General features: G+C 35.1%; 1 pseudogene; it reads left to right on the top strand.

Moving 5' to 3' along the window:
• The window catches only part of LOC109833083, a 29,871-nt pseudogene extending 17,436 nt beyond the window's left edge, over window positions 1-12,435 (top strand).

The following is a 12,669-nucleotide window of genomic DNA, read 5'->3' as shown; positions in this document are numbered from 1 at the left end:
AATCACAATATCACAACTCCTCGGACCCACCCCGGTGACTACACAAACTTCACCGGCGCGAGACTGGAATATACATCAACAATCACAACCGCTCACATGGACCAAGACTTCTCACCCCAACTCTCGTAATTCCAGGTCAACTACACACGGGATTCTAGATCCTAACTGTGTCATACATGTCACTATAGTAAACTCCTAACAATTCTCAATATGGAATAATAAATGCAGTTAAGCTAAGTGTCAATGTCATGAAGTGTGAACAAGGGTCGTTATCACATGTAAGAAACTTACGAGAATAAAGCTACTATTAACAATGCAAGATGAAACTACCATTAATAGATATTTTGCAAATGAAAATGGAAATCTCAGTTATTAATCCCAAGAATAATTTCCTTTAAAATCATTTCTCATTATTAATCTAAAATAATTCTTTTTCTCAAAACAAATTCTTCTTAAATATTATAAATTCTCTAAAATAAATCCATTACCAAATTAAATTCTTTTAACTTATTATAATTATTTTGAAAACACTATTTATCACACAAATTAAATTCTTTTAACTTATTATAATTATTTTGAAAACACTATTTATCACATATCTATTATTTAAACCAATATTATTCACCAAACAACCCACATAGATAAATACGTCACAATTGAACTATGCAAATAAATTCATAATAATGTAAATAGTCAATTACAAAACAGGGAGAGCGGGACCTTGCCTCGGGTATCGAACAAGTGGACTACGGATCCAAAGGCATTGTTGGGTGCTCGAGGCAACGCGATCGTCAGCGGTGGTCGACGTCGATGGCGAACGAGGGAAGGCGTCGCCGAGAAAGGGAAGGACGCGCTGTCGGCTCAGATCTGCGGTCGCCAGAGTTGTGGACAGCCGCAGGGCCTGTCGGCGCGCTGCAGGGACGGCGAAGGGCTGGGTCAGCGCGCGGGTCGGCTGGTCGTCGGTAGGGCGTGCGGATAGGAGGGTGAGAGGGCGGGGTTGCGTTCGTCGAGGGGAAGCGCGTGACGGGGCGGTGATGGCGGGTGAGGTGGGCGAACGCGAGGCAATAGGTTCCAGTGGGAGGTCGGACGTTCCGCTGGCTGTTTGAAGAAGAGGCAGGTCGGAGCTTGGCCTACGATGCGAGGAGCTCGGAGGTGGCAGAGGAGGCGGATGGGATCCGAAGCGGCTGGGCGTCGGTTAGTCTGTGGGGATCTCGGCGTCGAGCAGGGGACGTGGAGTGGGTGGAGGGATGGCGAGAGGGGATCGAGCAGCGGTGGGCTGGTGGTGCGACGCAGGGGGCCCTTAGCGGTAAGGCTGTGGGAAGAAGATCAGAGGAGGTGCTGTCGGCGCGTCTTGGCCTGGAGTGGCGGCGGCCTGGCCGGTCGGATAGAGCGTGCGGAGAGCTTCTGGGCGCTGGTGGTCGGAGGTACTGAGGTGGGGTTGCGGTTGGGGCTGGAGCGGGTGATCTGGGGCAGCGATGCGTCGAACAGCCTGAGGCGACGATCTCGGTGGAGACAGGCGACGAGGTCAGGGGTGGTTCGGATGGAGGTCCCGGCGAGTGGTGGCGGGTAGGTCACAGAGGAGGAGAATTTAGAGGAGAGAGAGGCGGCTGAGATTTTTTGAACAGGAGAGAGGGTTTGGGTTACATGTATATATATATAGTATAATATTAGGGTTAGGGTTTAAAATGAAAATAATTAAAATAAATAATTATGGGTATTTAAAAATTAAACTAATTACAGAATAATTATCTACAAATAAAAACGTACATGTTGTGCTAATACAATAGTTGATACGAAATAGTCGAAATATTCACATATTGTAAAATTTAACGAGAATAATTAATAATAAAAATATATTTACTTATTTTTAAAATCAAATAATTATGCGATAATTATATACAAAGTAAAATGTACAATTTATACTAATATGACAGATAATATGTTACAATAAAAATAATATAGCAAATTGTACAAATAAAACGTAAATAATAATATACCGTATTATACATGATAATACGTAATAAATAGAATAATACAACATATTATTTAAAATAATATGTAATAGTATCAAAAACCTAACGGATAAATTCTATAAATTTTTACTACATTAAACTAATTTATAAATATCAAAACAATTTAAGTAATTATAAAACTTGAACTTTAAATCATAGAAATTTCTAGAAAATCGAGAAAAATACAAATACTCTTCTAAAAATAATAATTAAGTATTTTAAAATACCAAAAAATTATTTTAATTAGTATCAAAAATTTCATGGTCCTTACATTCTACCCCCCTTAAAATAAATTGTGCCCTCGGAATTAAAATAAGATATGCACGATATCATATAGTAATCTGTATAGCAAAAATAATACATATAATAGCTGATAATAGAAAGTAAAACATATCAATAATGAACGTAGATAAGAGACATAAAAATATATGTAACAATCATGTAATTATGTATTCATAACATTTACACAACAAACACAATATCAAAGTATACCAATACCATTATATCATCATACCTGTTAGAATAACCAAATATGATACAAAACTATAAACCTAATTTACATAAAGAATAAACATAATACAACATATGAACTGTCATATAATAATATCCAAAACAATAATCAAATATGAACATGAACAGTTAACTAAAACAGTAATGTAGTGTTTTTTTGTATATAAAAAAATTGATAAATACAGTAATTGAAATAATTAATGAATAGACCATAAAATACAATATTAAAGTAAAATACACACAACCTAACAAAATAGAGAGAAAAAACAACTAATAAACACAACAAAATATCTACAATGTGCAAAATCTGTAACTAAGTTGCATAAACTTATAACACTTATTTCACATCCTAAAATAAACTATGAAACTACTGATGAAACGTAAAAGAAATAACTATGTTAACCAATAAACAATATAACCCAAATAACACAAATAACTAATAAATTAATAAAATTAAAGACAACATAAAAAGACATACAAGAAAACATATAACTTGATAATAACCAAACAGAAATGATAACCAAACACGTACATGAAAAGTAAAATGTGACCCAAATTATGTGGTAACATACACAACAAACATGTATAAATATATGTACACTACGTAGAATTAATAAAATAAATACAACACAAAATAAAAATAACTATACTATAACGTGACCACAAAGCAAAATTATAATAAAAACATAATAAATACTGAATCACAATAAGTATAGCAATACACAAATTGATACGTGAAAGAAAAATGAGTAAGAATACACTGCATAAAATATAAGACACACCAACTACAAAAATATTACAACTAAATGCGTAACTAAAATACAATATGTAAGAACACAAAAATCAAAGCTAAACAAACACACACATTGTAACAACCTTTAATAACCCGGTACACAAACTATAAAGCCATAACACCACACACTCACACTAAAAATAACAACTCATATTCAAAGAAAAATATAAGAATAAAATAATATTGATATAATATGATCTACAAAAAATACAAAAATAAGAGAAGCAAAACAGAAGAGTAACACGATGTAAAACAATACAAGTTAAAATAATAAAAATACAAATCTGACAAGGAACATAATTGAAAGGCTCAATGCGTTCAAATAAATAACGAACAAATTGACAGTATAAAACTCAAAACACATATAAAAATCATAGAATACACTGAAATATAAATACTTACTAACAATACTGACACTCACAACCATACCACTCGGTAAGGATGTATAATATATAAAAACATAAACTATGAAAGGTAAAATAGGTATATAAACAAATAAAAACATAAGAAGATCATAATTCTATATAATAAAAACACTGTTATATTTTAGATAAACACGGTTACACAGTTGATACTAGAAATAATGAATAACTATAAATCAATAAAATAACATCGTAAATATAATAATCTACGTGAATACACTATAATGAAAAGAATAATAAGTATATAAAAAAATAAAAAGTAAAACACAACACAAGTAAACGAAAATAATGAATAGAGAATAAACAACAACAATGACACAATAAAAGATATAAATATCTAAAAATACTATAAAATAAATACAAAAAAAATAAACAACAACAATGACACAATAAAAGATATAAATATCTAAAAATACTATAAAATAAATACAAAAAATAACACGCGTATACAATGCATATTGTCACAATGACAAAACAATACATATCTAAAACGAAGCAAACAACAATAAACATGCAAATACACTATAAACAACCATGAATAAATACTATACATACCCACAAATGCTATTTAGAATAATCTTTTATATTAGTTATAAAAGAATAATAATTAATGTAACAAAATAACTATATAATTAGTAACTCAACTCTAAACTTAACAATATGAATAATTACTTAAATATCAAAATCAAAATACATGGCTCCTAAAAATAACAAAACCAATGCGAACATACTAAAATAATGTAACAAGACAAAACTTACTGATAAGAAACTATATACTGAAAATGTAAAGGATAAGAATATAATGTATATGTAGAATATTAAAATCATGAACTCATTAAAAATATGAACAATATACACTAATCTAAAACATAAGTAAATGATAGATAGTATGACAGAAAACGCACACATACATAATGTAGATATGTAATTGTATATTTAAACACAATAAAATAATCTATATATCAGATATGATATGTGATGTATATGTTAAATCTAATGATATGATTTGAACAATTAAAAATGCATAAGTAATAATATATATTTTTAATAAATACATACAACATAATATTATGTGTGATACAAAAATCAATACAATCAAAAGATATACAAGTCAAATCAAGGAAACATAGTCGTAAAAATAATAACATATAAAATAATGATCAGCACGAGGATAGAGGAGTTATACAAAGAGAGGGTAATCGTGAAGTGATGGGACAAGAACCATGGAAAACTCCAGAATCAAAGAGTGATAAGATATGGACGAAAGGAAATCTATCAAAAAAATAGAATAAGGGTTCAAGAATAGTCTTACGGATGAAATCATGATACGTGTCTAAATTGTCCATTATATTCTTACTAGTGGAACTCGGGACCGTGATCAGAATCGTGACCTGCATGGGCCACCACTAAAACCTGTCATGCCCCGCTTCCCAAAATATCCGGGAATCGGAACGTGAACAAGCCCGTAACGTATTAGATTGAGAAGAAATATACACTATTATTTTTTTCTTTTCTTCTCAATCCAATACGCTAAGCGTCTGGAAATAAATACAATGCAAAGGCACAGATCCCCGATCACAATCAGCAAGAATATAATAGATAAACTCGGAATAAAAATATCATATCACAAATGGGATAACATCCGAGATATAATATTCGGGTCAACATGCCCTTATATAAAAACTATCTGAATGAAATACTAGAGAATATAAAAATACACTGATCAAAAGGAAATAAAGGTGCTACAAAACAAACTAAAAGAATAGGCTTTGACTCCTTCTTCTGCTACGTCTGCAAAGCACTCATGCTGAGAATCCTCTGGCTCCTGACGATCTCCCAGCTGGACCTGTTCTTCCTCTAAGTCTGACGTATACCAGAGAAAACAGGTGTACGTCAGCGTGTATGGCACACGACAAGACCCGACCCCACAAAGAAAATAGAACGAACGGAAATCCAACAAAATCAACATATAAATTCACTACTAAAACACGATAGACATAAAGCATCCAAAATCGATCAAGTAACGAGATCATGCAGCGAGATCATGCAGCTAGCGAACAGACTAATCATCCAAGTCACAAGGTCATACAACTAGATAAAATTAATACTTAAAAATTTACAATAAGAGACGTAGTACGTCGAGCAAAATAATCCAAACAAGGAAACCCTCATGTATATACCATATGTCTCAAATTATAGATAATTAAATATTAATCCCGATCTATGTGTGAAAAAAAGTACAACCGACCTACATCTCACAAGAATCATACTTAGCCAAGAATCGAGGTCATGTAACTAGTCATCCTACAACAGGTCACTGGCTCATATTATCGGATAACTAATAGATCACAATCACAAATATCCCAACTTCTCAGACCCACCCCGGTGACTACACAAACTTCACCGGCACGAGCCTGGAATACAACCGCAATCATAAATATCTCAACTCCTCAGACCCACCCCGGTGACTACACAAACTTCACCAGCGCGAGCCCGAAATACGCAAACATCTCAACTCATCAGATCCACCCCGGTGACTACACAAACTTCACCGGCGCGAGACTGGAATATACATCAACAATCACAACCGCTCACATGGACCAAGACTTCTCACCCCAACTCTCGTAATTCCAGGTCAACTACACACGGGATTCTAGATCCTAACTGTGTCATACAGGTCACTATAGTAAACTCCTAACAATTCTCAATATGGAATAATAAATGCAGTTAAGCTAAGTGTCAATGTCATGAAGTGTGAACAGGGGTCGTTATCACATGCAAGAAACTTACGAGAATAAAGCTACTATTAACAATGCAAGATGAAACTACCATTAACAGATATTTTGCAAATGAAAATGAAAATCTCAGTTATTAATCCCAAGAATAATTTCCTTTAAAATTATTTCTCATTATTAATCTAAAATAATTCTTTTTCTCAAAACAAATTCTTCTTAAATATTATAAATTCTCTAAAATAAATCCATTACCAAATTAAATTCTTTTAACTTATTATAATTATTTTGAAAACACTATTTATCACATATCTATTATTTAAACTAATATTATTCACCAAACAACCCTCGTAGATAAATACGTCACAATTGAACTATGCAAATAAATTCATAATAATGTAAATATTCAATTACAAAACAGGGAGAGCGGGATCTTGCCTCGGGTATCGAACAAGTGGACTACGGATCCAAAGGCGTTGTTGGGTGCTCGAGGCAACGCGATCGTCAGCGATGGTCGACGTCGACGGCGAACAGGGGAAGGCGTCGAGCTCGGGCACGAGGGAATGGACATGCGGCTGTCGAAGCTCAAATCTGCGGGTCTCCAGAGTTGGACAGCGCTCGGTAGGCTGTTGGGCCTACTGCAGGGCCGGCGAAGGGGTTGGGCGCGTGCGGGTCGGCTGGTCCGTCGGCAGCGGTGATAGGAGAGGGAGAGAACAAACGGGGTGGCGTTCGTTTGAGGCAGAGCGACGAGAGGGGGCGGTGATGCGGGTGAGGGTGGCGAACGGTGAGGCAATGGGTTCGAGTGGAGGGTGCGCGTTCACGTGGCTGTTGAAGAAGAGGCAGGTCGGAGTTGGGCTATGATGCGGGAGGAGCTCCGAGGTGGCAGAGGAGCGGATGGATCCGAAGCTGGCTTGGGGCGGCTTAGTTAGCCTGGCAGGCGGATCTCGACATCGAGGAGGGGAAGCGTAGAGTGGGTGGAGGACGGTGAGAGGGGTCGAGCAGCGGCTGAGGGCTCGGCTGCTGGTGGGGCGAGGCTAGCGGGTAAGGTGGTGGAGAAGATCAGAGGAGGTGGCTGTCGAACGTTTGGCTTGGAGTGGGCGGCGGCGCTGGCCGGTCGGACAGAGCGGTACGTAGAGCTTCTGGGCGCGGTGGTCAGAGGTGGTTGGAGGTGGGTTGCGGGTTTGGGAGCTGGAGCGGTGATGGGGAGCGACTGCGTCGAAGGCCTGAGGGCGACGAATCTCGGCGGAGACGGCGATGAGGTCAGGGTGTGGATAGAGGTCACGGCGAGCGGTTACGGGTTGGAATTCACGAGGAGGAGAAGTGTAAACCCCGAAAATTTCTAAATAAATATATGTGAATTATTAATAAGTAAAATATTTTCCTTGTGAGGAATCATATATATACACATATATATTCATATGAATGTAATTATCTGTGTTTGAGAACCAACAAGTGATTTTAAGTGAGAGACAATCAAGTGTTATGGCCAGCGTATGAAATGCCAGCAGCAGGCATTTTTGTGCTGCGCGTCGACCGACGCGGTCGACCGGGCGGTCGACCGTACAGCGGTCAGAGAGCTCCAGGTTTTGTTTTTTGCGGTTTTTTTCGGGTCTTTTGGGTTTTCGGGTCAGGTTAGGGAGTTACTAATTTAACCAACATCACCCAGGTGAGCCCTCTTCACTCATCAACTCCAAAACCCTAGCCCCCATCTCTCAAATCTCAAACCCTAGCTGGATTTGGTGCTTAGGAGAGATCTGGAGAATTTTCAGCGAGATTTTGGATTGGCAGTGTAGAGAATCAACCTCCTGCATATCTAGGGCTTTCGTCAACACCCAAGGCGAGTAACTTCTCGCCAACCCCCACCCCCTTTTGTTTTCATGTCAAGAATTGAGTTTTATTGGGTTTCATCGAGCCAAATTCCGTATTATTGGATAGCTAATAGATCATTATGGCATAAAGTATGAAGTTTGGGGTATTATTTATTTTTAAAAACTCACCGCAATGATTTTTTGTTTAAAGATCTAGATCTGAAAATATCTAAAAAGCAGTAAAAACCGTTGTTTTTATTGGCTAACGATGGGTAAATCATGTTTATTATGTATATGGGATCTTTGTGACAAGTTTTAAAGGTTTAAATTCGCGATTTACTGCTTCATGACACTTCATAAGTTGAGTTTTGTTTAAAAAATCGTCTGTTGTTAGTTTTCAGCGGACAGAAAACCCAGATCTGGGTTCTGTCAGTCTCGCGGTCGACCGCATCGGTCGACTGCTGGGCGCGTAGAAGGTTAGAATACACCTGACCTCTGCGCGGTCAACCACGGTGGTCGACCGCGATGTCTTGGTGGTCGACCGACCCGGTCGACCGAGTATATCTCTGCTGAACAGTGAGGCTTGTGTCCGTATGCGGTCGACCGGGTCGGTCGACCGCCGTCCAGTTTCATGCACTATTTGTTTTGCTATATGTTTTTCAAGTTTTCGGGGGTTTTGCCTCGATTATAAATACTAAATTTCAGTTTTTGCCATACATCTGTGTATGATAGATGACTTGAGAGTACTAAGTTCAGAATCACGCACTGAGGGACGTGTGTGATTGGCCTATATGTATTCTTTTCTCATATCTTATCGATATTCACTATTTGGTCCAAATATCAGGTAAAAACTACATTGTCTCAGTCCTCGTGTTGGACTATAATCCACCTCAGTCCTCGTGTTGGACTATAATCCATTTTTGCCCTCGCATTGGATATTTACCGCTTAAACCATTTGTTGACCAGTTATTAAGCTATGAGTATGTCACTTATTTGGTTATGACAGGACACAGTAGTTTATGTTCTGAGACGGATTATTTTCTCTTTATTATTGTTTCTGTATTGGACTTTGGGTTTGGTATTTAGGGATTTACAACTTTGAGATATAAGGTATATACATGAGGGTTTCCTTGTTTGGATTATTTCGCTCGACGTACCTATGCTCGTGTTGTAAATTTCTAAATACTAAAACCCTCTATAGTAAGATCAATGATTTTAGATCTCTTATATAATAACTGTATTTTCTTATACAACGAGCCCTGTTCCCTTGGGGTTGGTTGTGATGTTACTCGCTAGCGCTTTGACGCTCGTTGTCCCTCCCCCTTTCAGGTAACGAGCCAGGAGCTCGGAGAGTCGCAGGTTGATGGCGAGGTATTTTAGTTTCAGCTGTTTACTTAGATATATTTTCTTTTGGAGTTTCACTGTAGATTTTTGTTTAGGTATTTGAGAGTCTTATTCTAGAAGTTGTAAAGGTGGTGTGACTTATTTCCTCTTGTCAGACATTTGTATTTGAGATTTGTAGAGTATTCCAGTTTATTTACTCAGATCTTGACTATGTATTTCTGTATGTTGGATGATGAGATATTTATGTGACTATTATCATTCCATCAATATATCTTGTATCATCTTTTGCCTGTTTTGTACCCACACCAGTTGTTGACTCTACTAGACAGATGTTAATTGTGATGGTGAAACATGTTATTGCACGGTGTGGTGCATGGCAGGTTTGACATTCTTGGTTTCACCTTGGACTGCAGCCTTGTGTGAACCCAGGGGCGTCACAAGAAGAGAAGGAGAGAGAGGCGGCTGAGATTTTTTGGAACATGAGAGAGGGTTTGGGTTACATGTATATATATATAGTATAATATTAGGGTTAGGTTTTTAAACAAAAATAATTAAAATAAATAATTACGGGTATTTAAAAATTAAACTAATTACAGAATAATTATCTACAAATAAAAACGTACATGTTGTGCTAATACAAGAGTTGATACGAAATAGTCAAAATATTCACATATTATAAAATTAAACGAGAATAATTAATAATAAAAATATATTTACTTATTTTTAAAATCAAATAATTATGCGATAATTATATACAAAGTAAAATGTACAAGTTATACTAATATGATAGATAATATGTTACAATAGAAATAATATAGCAAATTATACAAATAAAACGTAAATAATAATATAACGTATTATACAAGATAATACGTAATAAATAGAATAATACAACATATTATTTAAAATAATATGTAATAGTATCAAAAACCTAACGGATAAATTCTATAAATTTTTACTACAACATATTATTTAAAATAATATGTAATAGTATCAAAAACCTAACGGATAAATTCTATAAATTTTTACTGCATTAAACTAATTTATAAATATCAAAACTATTTAAATAATTATAAAACTTAAACTTTAAATCATAGAAATTTCTAGAAAATCGAGAAAAATACAAATACTCTTCTAAAAATAATAATTAAGTATTTTAAAATACCAAAAAATTATTTTAATTAGTATCGAAAATTTCATGGTCCTTACAGAACCAAAATGTAAACTACACAACAATTTATGAGTCGACTCAACACTGTTCATGAGTCGACTCATGACATGCACACAGCCTGTTTTAAACAGTACATGTTAACATAAAATAGGATTTAAAAATATCAATTAAATTCAAAAAAATATAAAACTTTGGAAAATGATTGTAGGCATGATAATACATATGCTATAAAAACTAGTTTTCTAAAAGGACTTCTGAAATGTAAAATATCATCATTTTGCAAAATAGTTCAAAACATGAAAATGTAAACACATGAGTTTTGACATTTTAGCTTGATCATGTTTTGAAACATCACAAAATGAATATATAGACTTAATAGAACATGTATATCATTGTTGTTAAGTCCATATACCAAGAAAACAATATTTTCACAAAAATACTTGTTTTGCAAACTTTCAAAACAACAAACATGATTTCATTAAACTAAATAAAATTGATATTGATGAAATCATATATAGGCATATAAACATGAAACAAATATGTATTTTCCAATTATATTCATATGTTTCATATATATAAGCTTGAAAGCTATAAAACCAAAACATGTATGTATATATATAACTATATATACATAGAAACCAAAACTATAATGTGTGTCTATATATATAACTATATATATATATACAAGGAAACCAATAAAATGTGTGTGTATAATATTGAGCTTAAAGTACCTAAACTAAATGTTACCCAAGCTTGATCTTGATCTTCAATAAGTTTGACTTGGTAAACTAGGATGAAGCTTGTAATTGGATCTTTAACTTGAATAGCAAGGCTTCAGCCACTATCCCGCCAACCTCCATTTGATATGATCGATATGTCGCAATCCATCCATCCTCTAACATATTGTTTGTCTACAATAAATAAGAAAACATGAATACTAGACAAACAACATTAGTGGTAAATTATTTGTTAAACATCATCAAAACAAAGAGGCTAACAACATCATCAATAATTTTGATAGCTTTATTTGTTGCAACTCATCTAATCTTAGGATATTGATTTGTCCTTTGCAGGGATTTGCTCGCTTAAGTGTTGTTTACGGTGGTACCTATATGCTTAACAAACCAGAATAGAAGGTAAGAAAATTATTTGCTAAGAGGGAGATTAAAAGAAAAGGGCAATTTTTTAAAAGGAACCACGAAAATGATGATCATTTGACCTTCCAATGGGGAAGTTTCAACCATTGTTTGCTGTTTTGGATGACATGTGGAGTTTGACGAAAGCGGAAAGGCTTATAGTGTAACATCTGAGGGGAGACTGGTAATTGCAAGAAAGTAGCCTGTGATCCTTCCTACTTACCTGACAAGGTATATATACTAAATATATATCCATTAAAAAAGATTCTCATTGTTAAATTCAAACAACTTATTTTTAGTCTGTCCTTGAACTTTTAAACTGAAAACTCTCTATTTTAACAAGTTCAGAAAGTTCGAAGAGTGTCTTGTGCAATATGTATAATGAGCCATCCTATCCTAGATACCAGTGATTCACACTCAGTGCAGATTATTATTCCGCAGAAACAATTGTGACACAAATCTGACATGTATGTTTCTTTATTCCCTTGGGATGTATATGACTTCTAAATCTCATATTTGCTGTGACTTATTAGTTATAACGGATAATAATATTAATAGCAATAGTAGTGGCAATAATAAATGGAGTGGTTCTCCTGACCGAATCCTTTAAAGACCCTGTATTACTTTTTTACTTCGATAAAGGAGGCATATTTCCTCTGAAAACCCATTTAACTTAATTTACCTAAGTAAAAGGGATAAGACTAAAAATAAGCCACAGATGATAGGACTAAAAATAAGACT

This window comes from Asparagus officinalis, chromosome 1, assembly GCF_001876935.1.
Source record: "Asparagus officinalis chromosome 1, Aspof.V1, whole genome shotgun sequence".
NCBI classification, from domain to species: Eukaryota; Viridiplantae; Streptophyta; class Magnoliopsida; order Asparagales; family Asparagaceae; genus Asparagus; species Asparagus officinalis.
The sequence above is the reverse complement of the archived record's forward strand: the minus strand, read 5'-3'. Positions and strand labels throughout refer to the sequence as shown.